The sequence below is a fragment of the Pan troglodytes genome, chromosome 14 (genome assembly GCF_028858775.2).
Source record: "Pan troglodytes isolate AG18354 chromosome 14, NHGRI_mPanTro3-v2.0_pri, whole genome shotgun sequence".
Lineage (NCBI taxonomy): Eukaryota > Metazoa > Chordata > Mammalia > Primates > Hominidae > Pan > Pan troglodytes.
This window is the reverse complement of record NC_072412.2, coordinates 82,712,813-82,721,050: the sequence shown is the minus strand read 5'-3', so window position 1 is coordinate 82,721,050 and position 8,238 is coordinate 82,712,813.

Genomic DNA, 8,238 nt, shown 5'->3' with positions numbered 1-8,238 from the left:
TCGTAGAGGAAAAGAAACAAACTATTGAGATGGCTTGGCTAAAAAAGCCATCTCAAGTTATGAAAGGGATAAAATCAACAAAGCTGTGTAGTGTATACTCACAATGACTTCAACTTATCTTCATTTATGAGGAAGTCACTTTTAGTCAGGATCTCTAGCACCTCAAAACCAGAGAACATAAACATCTTAGCAATAAATTATGACAAAGCACAGGAAGGAGTGGCTTTGGCAGGCATTTTTAGCTCAAGCATCCTACACACAAGGACCATCCTTCAAACACTGCATGTAACATCCAAGGCAGGAGACAGAAAGCAGAATCACAGTGGTAGATGTCAGTGAATCTTCCTGGAAAGAAATTGTTTTTCCGTTATATTTTCAAGCCTAGGAAAAGCCATTTTTCTTAGTATTATGGCTAGACTGTTTAGGCCTAAAATCTCCCTATTTTATCAATAAGCTTATTTGGTTTTGGTTTTTGGTTTTTTGAGTTTTTTGGTTTTTTTTTTTTTTTTTAAGAAAGGGTCTCACTCTGTCGCCCCAGCTGGAGTGCAGTGGCGTTATCTCGGCTCGCAGCAACCTCTGCCTTTTGGGCTCAAGTGATCCTCCCACCTCAGCCCCAAGTAGCTGGGAGTACAGGCACGAGCCACCATGCCCAGCTAATTTTTGTAATTGAAACAGGGTTTCACCATGTTGGCCAGGCTGGTCTCAAACTCCTGAGCTGAAGCGATCTACCTGCCTCAGCTAGGATTACAGGTGTGAGCCACCGCACCCAACCTCAATAAGCTTATTTGATAAAATATATGCAATGCTCCCTTTATTCACTTTTCATTCAGAATGTTTAGTAATTTGTATTGTTTTTCAGATTTTCAGCCCAATATATCTCCCTGCCCACTGTGTCACTGTATTCTACCTATACATCATCACGTGTTTCTGCTATTGGCTGTATGATGGAACACTGCGGCTCATTTTCCTGAAAACTGCCGATAGTGCATAGAGTGCTGGGATGGAAACCAGAAGCTTTGAATTCAAGCCTTGGCTCTGCCTTGTTTTTGCTTGGGTGGCCTTGAGTCAGCCACATACCTTTTAAAATCTCAATTTATTAGAAATTATTCCAAATCAAAATCAAATGAGAAGGTATATACAAAAGTGCTTTATCCCACAATAAACTATTCAAGAGAGAGCAAAGGAGAGGACATTTACTCAACACCTCCTAAAAGGCAGCCACTGAAATTAGGCATTTTATTTAATCCTCCTGGCAACTCTGAGAGTAAAGCATTATTAATCCCATTTTGGCTGTTTAAAGAAATTAATTATTTGCACTAGATTCCAGCTGTAGTTTAGCTTCAGAAAAAAAAATCCTGAGATGTGAATTCACAGCTTTCTGGGTTTAAAGCCCAAGCTCTATCACATCATGCTATTATTGTTACATTACTGCTAGTTCTATGAAAAGAAATACTAATTTATGAAATACATCTTATCCAAAATGGTTGGGACCAGAAGTGTTTCTGATTTCGGGTTTTTTCAGGTTTGGGAATACTTGCATTACCAGTTGAGCATCCCAAATTTGAAATCCAAAATGCTCCAGTGAGCATTTTATTTGGGTATCATGCATGTCAGTACTCAAAGTTTTAAATTTCAGGTTTTTGAATTTGGGATGCTCAACCTGTAGTAACAGGACACTTATCGTATGGCCAAGGTTGCGCAGGGGACAAGACAGCATATGCCTCCAGGAGTGTTCAGTGTCATCAGGAGGTACCTCCACCCAGATTTCCCTTCAGGGGAGGCCCCACCTCAAGGAGTCCAGTTAGCTGACAGCCTCCAGCTTTAATCACCCCCACATATGACCCAATGTCACACTCCTCCAGGGCAGCCCCAGCCTGTGATAGAGTTCAGCTGGGGTTCTCGGGCCTGGCCATTTCTGCCCAAGCGGCACTCCTGCGTGCGCGGTCTTGCGTAAGAACTCAGGCCGACTGAGACCGTCTTACAGCTGCCCTGCAGTCGGAAGCTTTTCCTACCCAATCTTTCCTTCTCTCTTCTTTCCTAGATGCCAGACCTGCATCACAGTCTAATGGCTCTCCCTGCCCACTCCTGCTCCCTCATCACTTTATCTTTCATAGGGATTACCCCCAACAGATTTTCTGCACTTCTAACTTAATCTTGGCATCTGCTTCCTAGAGGACCTGCCTGACACAGGAGGGTAATACATTTTAAATGACTTACTTATGGCTTCATTTCTCAAATGTCTTAGGGTGGCTTAGAAAAAAATAACAAGACTACAAAAAGATATACGCTGGAGGGAGTTACAGTGAAGAAAAATTATGAAAGAAAAAGCCAAGGTTAAAGATTAGTGTCTGGCTGTAACCATACAATGTTATCAAATTGCTCAAGTAAAGGCCATCAATTTTGCAGTAAGTTTCTCCAGTAACAAGCAAGGTCAGAGATATCTTCATTTAAAACATACAATGTTCATCTGTTAATTAAAAAAAAAAAAGCCAATGCAGATAGTCTTTCAGGATAGATCATTTTTGACAAGCAAAAGTGGGAAAGGGCATTCCAGGGAGAGATGATGGTGAGAACTGAGGCATTAACGTGTTCCTCAGAAGCACCAGGTAAGCTGTTTTGCTTCGTTAATTTAATAAATATTTGAACACCTGGTCTAGGTCCACACTTGACGGTACACTCTCATGAGGGTGTTTAGTAACCACGACTTCTACAGAGAAGGCGCTTGATGAATGAACTGCATGAGAGTCTGTCAAGATGTGTGGCACGCTCTGCCAGGTGGTAGGATGAGACAGCCATGGAACACAAATACAGAATCCTGCAAATAATTCAATGTTATTAAGGACCTTAATCCAGGTTTTATAACCATTAGACAAAGCATTTATTGAGGGCTTACGGTGGCCCAGCACAGTCATGGCAGGCAGAATAACCATCCCCCCAAATCTGTCCACGTCTTAGCCCTTGGGATGTGAAGATGTTGCCTTACATGGCAAATGGACTCTGCAGATGCGATTAAGGATACAGATCTTGTGATGGGAAGAGTACACTGGATTGACCCCATGGGCCCATGTAATCACAAGAGTTCTAATATGGGAAAGAGAGGCAAGAGGGTCATGGTCAGAGAAGGAGATGTGAGGATAGACGCAGAGGCCAGAGATAGAGACTTGAAGATGCTACACTGTCGGCTTTGAAGATGGAGGAAGGGGCCAGGCACCAAGGAATGCAGGTGGCCTCTGGGAGCTGGCAAAGGCGAACACAGGTTCTCCCCTGGAGGCTCCACAGGGAATGTACACTCTGCTGTTAGTACATTTCAAAATTCTGATCTCCAGAACTACACAATCATAAATGTGTTGTTTTAAGCCACCGGGTCTGTGGCGATTTGTTACAGCAGCAACAGGAAAGGAATACAATGGGCTTCACAAGCATCATGATGTGTTCACCTTCCACAAACCTACAAAATATTATCCAAAATATTATCAGATGAGGCCACTGAGTCTCACCAAGAAAAAGAATGGAAAGTATTTCAATACTTTTTTATGTTGATTACACAGAGAATATTTTGGCTATACTGGGTTAAATAAAATAAATTATTAAAATTCATTCCAGCTGTTCCTTTTTTTAGTGGCTTCTAGAAAAATGTAAAATACATATGTGGCTTGCACGCATTTGTAATGAACAGTGCTGGTCTAGAATCTCATTCTCAACAGTTTGATTTTATCATCCATCATTGGAATTATTTTTTAGCAAGAGGCATGCACGAATGTGTGCTCTAGGAAGATGAGGCAGGAAGCAGGCCAGAAGGTGGCTTGAAAAACACCACCCCTGGATAAGACAGTTGGGAAGTTATGGCTGTAATCTCGGAAAGAGTTGATAAAGGCTATAATCAAGAGTCACAAAACACACTTCCTTCCTTTGAAGAGTTTACAATCGAATCCTAGATAGAGTTAACACACAAAGAGGTGGCTTACAACGAAAAGGGTTTAGTTAAGCTGACTTGCAGAGCGCATACAGTATGATTCCATTTACATAAAGTTCTAAAAACAGGCAAAAAAACGAATGTATGATGATAGAATTCAGAATAGTGGTTACCTTTGAGAGGGCATTGACTAGGACGGCGCATGAGGGAGCACTGGGTTACCGGAGTATTTTCTGTCTTAATCAGGATGGTGGTTACCCAGGCACAGTGTAGCAGTCCACCACACCGTACACTTAAGATTTGTGTACTTCACCGTTTATATATTATACCTCGGCAGGGCATGGTGGCTCACACCTGTAATCCCAGCACTTTGGGAGGCTGAGGCAGGCAGATCACCTGAGGTCAGGAGTTCAAGACCAGCCTGGCCAACATGGTGAAACTCTGTCTCTACTAACAATACAAAAAATTAGCTGGGCGTGGTGGCAGGCACCTGTAATCCCAGCTACTTGGGAGGCTGAGGCAGGAGAATTGCTGGAACCTGGCAGGCAGAGGTTGCGGTAAGCCGAGATCATACCATCGCACTCCAGCCTGGGCACCAAGAGCGATACTTCATCTCAAAAAAATAAATAAATAAATTATACCTCAGCGAAAAGAAAAAATAATGTCATAGAAGATGACTTGGATACAGACCAGATTATACATTAGTTTATAATGGCAGGCCTAAGAATTTCCCTTCAACCTTGCAAAGACGGAAGCACAGAATGCTTTCGAACAACAGGAATAATTGCAATCAGTGCTTTATGAAGATGAACAACACTGACCAGCCTTCCAAGGCCCAGCAAATACATCAGTCACTTCCCTCAATTATTGAAGTGGGAACAAATGACTTGGTGTCTGGTGACGAATAAAGGTAGTGTCAATACAAAACCTTTGATTTAATGGGGCACAGCATATAATACCAGAATGGCGAGTTCCTAGAAAGAGAAGAAATATGTTCCCAGTGCCTAGAAAGAGGATTTAGTAGGAGATTCACTGGCTTCACACACACAGTGAGGGACCTCATGCAAAGGCCCAGAAGAGAAGGGGTCCAGTAATTCCCAAGTGCACTAATGGAAAAATGGGTCCAATATTGATGTCCCACTGCATGGGGCATGCATGAGAATGTGACCTGGACATTTTAACACAAAAAAGTACAATCTCATGGTTATATCCAAGATATTACATGAAAGAATCAAGCACCAAAATACTCCAATTAGAAAGTGCACTTTGTCTCAAAGAGTCATATCTATCAGACAAGTAGAAGGGGCAGCATGAAACAATGCTGCAAGTGTGTATGGTGTTTAATTCCTAAATGTCCACATGGAGGATGTGAACAAGAAATAAGAAAATCTGATGGAATTGTAGAAGGTCAACTGGGGTCAATTAATGAGCTGTGTGAAAGAATAACTCCAGCTGAAGCTGAAGATGTCTGTATTAGTCTGTTCTCGCACTGCTATAAAGAGCTACCTGAGACTGGGTAATTCATAAAGAAAAGAGGTTTAATCAGCTCATGTTTCTGTGGGCTGTGCAGGCTTCTGCTTCTGAGGGGGCCTCAGGAAACTTACAATCATAATGGAAGACAAAGGGGAAGCAAGGGCATCTTCAATGGCCAGCAGGAGAAACAGACTGAGTGGGGTGGGAGAGGTAGGTGCTACACACTTTTAAACAACCTGGGGGAAATGGTGCTAAACCATTAGAACCACTAGGGGAATGGTGCTAAACCATTAGAAACCACCCCTGTGATACATACAGTATTCTTTCACCAGACCTCTCCTCCAACACTGGGGATTACAATTCGACATGAGATTTGGGCAGGAACCCAAAACCAAACTGTGTCAATGTCCATGCCTTTTAGTAAGTAAACTGTGTGCAAGTGGACATTCAAAACCTACGCACAACTTGGGGCCTGATCAAAAGTAATCATATCTGTGTCATTGTGAAGTAATATGGGGTACATTTGAAAAACAGGCAGCTAAAGAGATTTTTGCCCTTCTGGATTTAGTTTTAACCAACAAGAATGGAACTGATTGGCAAAGTGGATATGACAGGAGCTGAGGTCCTTAAACCTGAATGTCATATAGGAAAAATGCCACGTGCCTAAAAAGGGAGCATGGCTTAATATCATTTACTTTAAAGGCAAAAGTAAAGGCCAGGGGTAAAAATAACACAGAAATCCCTTTTGGTTACACCTACAAAAAAATACTCTAATGAATCCCTGTGGAACAAATATCCTTGGCAATGAAACAAATATTATTGGTAACTAGTGAGCCCATCACAGGGGCTATTCAAACAGAGGCTAGGCTGATGGACATCTGTCAGGGATGCTGTGTTACAATGGCAGAATGAATGGGAAACCATCCTCTACTGGAAGGGAGTAGAGGTGGCGATCTGAAATTTTACAGAATCTTTTTTCTATCTGCAAGGCTAAATGAGAACTATTTGCAGCTAGTGTGCTGTTTCTTGAAATGCATGCCAAGTCCAGAAAATAGTCAAGTGCATTTTAGTGCTTGCCTGGGTTACTGCTTTTCAAGGACAAAGCCAGTCCTGGCAAGAAAAACACTTTTCACATAGGCTGTTAGTGCCCCTTTGGTGGTGTTCCTGCTGCTTAAGCCAGTGAGAGAGAAAACATTACAGCTCTTGCAGCTATGAAGGCCTAGAACTGAAACAGCCACTGCTGTCCTCACTTATCAAGTTAGGGCCAAAAGTAATAGTGAGACAGGAGAATAGGGTCCGGAGGCAGGGAACCCAAGGCCAATTCATGCTGACTTACTAGAACTAAATCAAAAGGAAACCCCCAATTTTCCACACCTAAGTAATAAAAGGAACAAAGGCTACTCCTTTTGCAACCCCCCTTTCCGCGTGGCAGATGAAAAATTGAAAGTACCTCTGATTGGTCCCCTCCCACAATCAATCAGGCTGGTCATGGGCCAAGTCCTCATTTGTATGGCAGTATAACTTTGTAACTTCAGCCTCTGATTGGTCACTTTCCACAACCAATCAGACATTTGCATAAAGTGTAACTTTGTAACTTTGCTTCAGCCTCTGATTGGTCCCCTCCCACAACCAATCAGACTGATCACAGACCACTCACTACTTCATTGACATAGGGTGTACACCAAGTAACCAATGGGAAACATGTAGAGGGTATTTAAACCCCGGAAAATTATGTAACCGGGCTCTTCAGCCATTTGTTCAGGCCCACTCCCACTCTGTGGAGTGTACTTTTGTTTTCAATAAATCTCCACTTTTGTTGCTTCATTCTTTCCTTGCTTTGTGTGTTTTGTCCAATTGTTTGTTCAAGAAACCAAGAACCTGGACACTCTCCACTGGTAACAACAGCAACAATGATGTAGCTAGCATTTACTGGGGATTTACTGTGCGCCTGCTACTGACCTTTTTGTTCTATGGATGTTGACACATTTAATTTTCACAATAACCCTATGTGGTATATATTATTATTATTCCATTTAATTTAATTTTATTATTTTAGAGATAGGGTCTCACTCTGTCACCCAGGCTGGAGTGCAGTGGCACTTTCTTAGCTCACTGCCACCTTGCACTCCTGTGCTCAAGCAATCCTCTCACCTCAGCCTCCCAAAGTGCTGGGATTAGAGGTGTTAGCCACTGTGAACAGCCTTATTCCCATTTTATAGATGAGGAAGCTGAAGCATGAAGAAGTAATCTGTGCAAGCTCGCGTATCCTGTAAATGGCAGAATGAGACCTGAGCTCCAACCCAATCCACATCTTCTCCATCCCACTCTAGAGCAGCTTTGACTGAGCAGTGGAGGCTTGAGGCTTTCAAATTTGCAAAGCCTGAGAAGAACCTGAAGCGACATCAGACTAAAGGACCTGAAAGAAGAGAGCTTCAGGAAAAAGAGGTCAGAGAGTGGGAAAGTACACATGGAGCATGCTCCTTATAAAACCCTAAGTCCATAAGGCCCTTGCCTTGTATGACTCAAAGGAATGACTAAATTCGGGTGAAAAGTTCTGTTCCTCCCCAACTTAACTGCTCTTTAGAGATGTATCAGCCCCTCAGGAAAGAACTGCATGCATCTTTCTTCTAGTGATGTCTTTAAGTTTGATTTCGTTCTAGGAAGTCGGCATAAATCGGTCTTAGGTTCCCTGCCTCCAGCCCCTGTGGTTGATCTGTCAACTTGGAAAACAGGAAATCTTTCAAAAGGGGCAGTAGTCATGCCCAGTGACTTTTCTGGGGCTCCATCCAAGACAGGGCCATCCACAGCCACCAGCACCCCTTTAGGACTAGGCAGAATCATCTTTGGTTAAA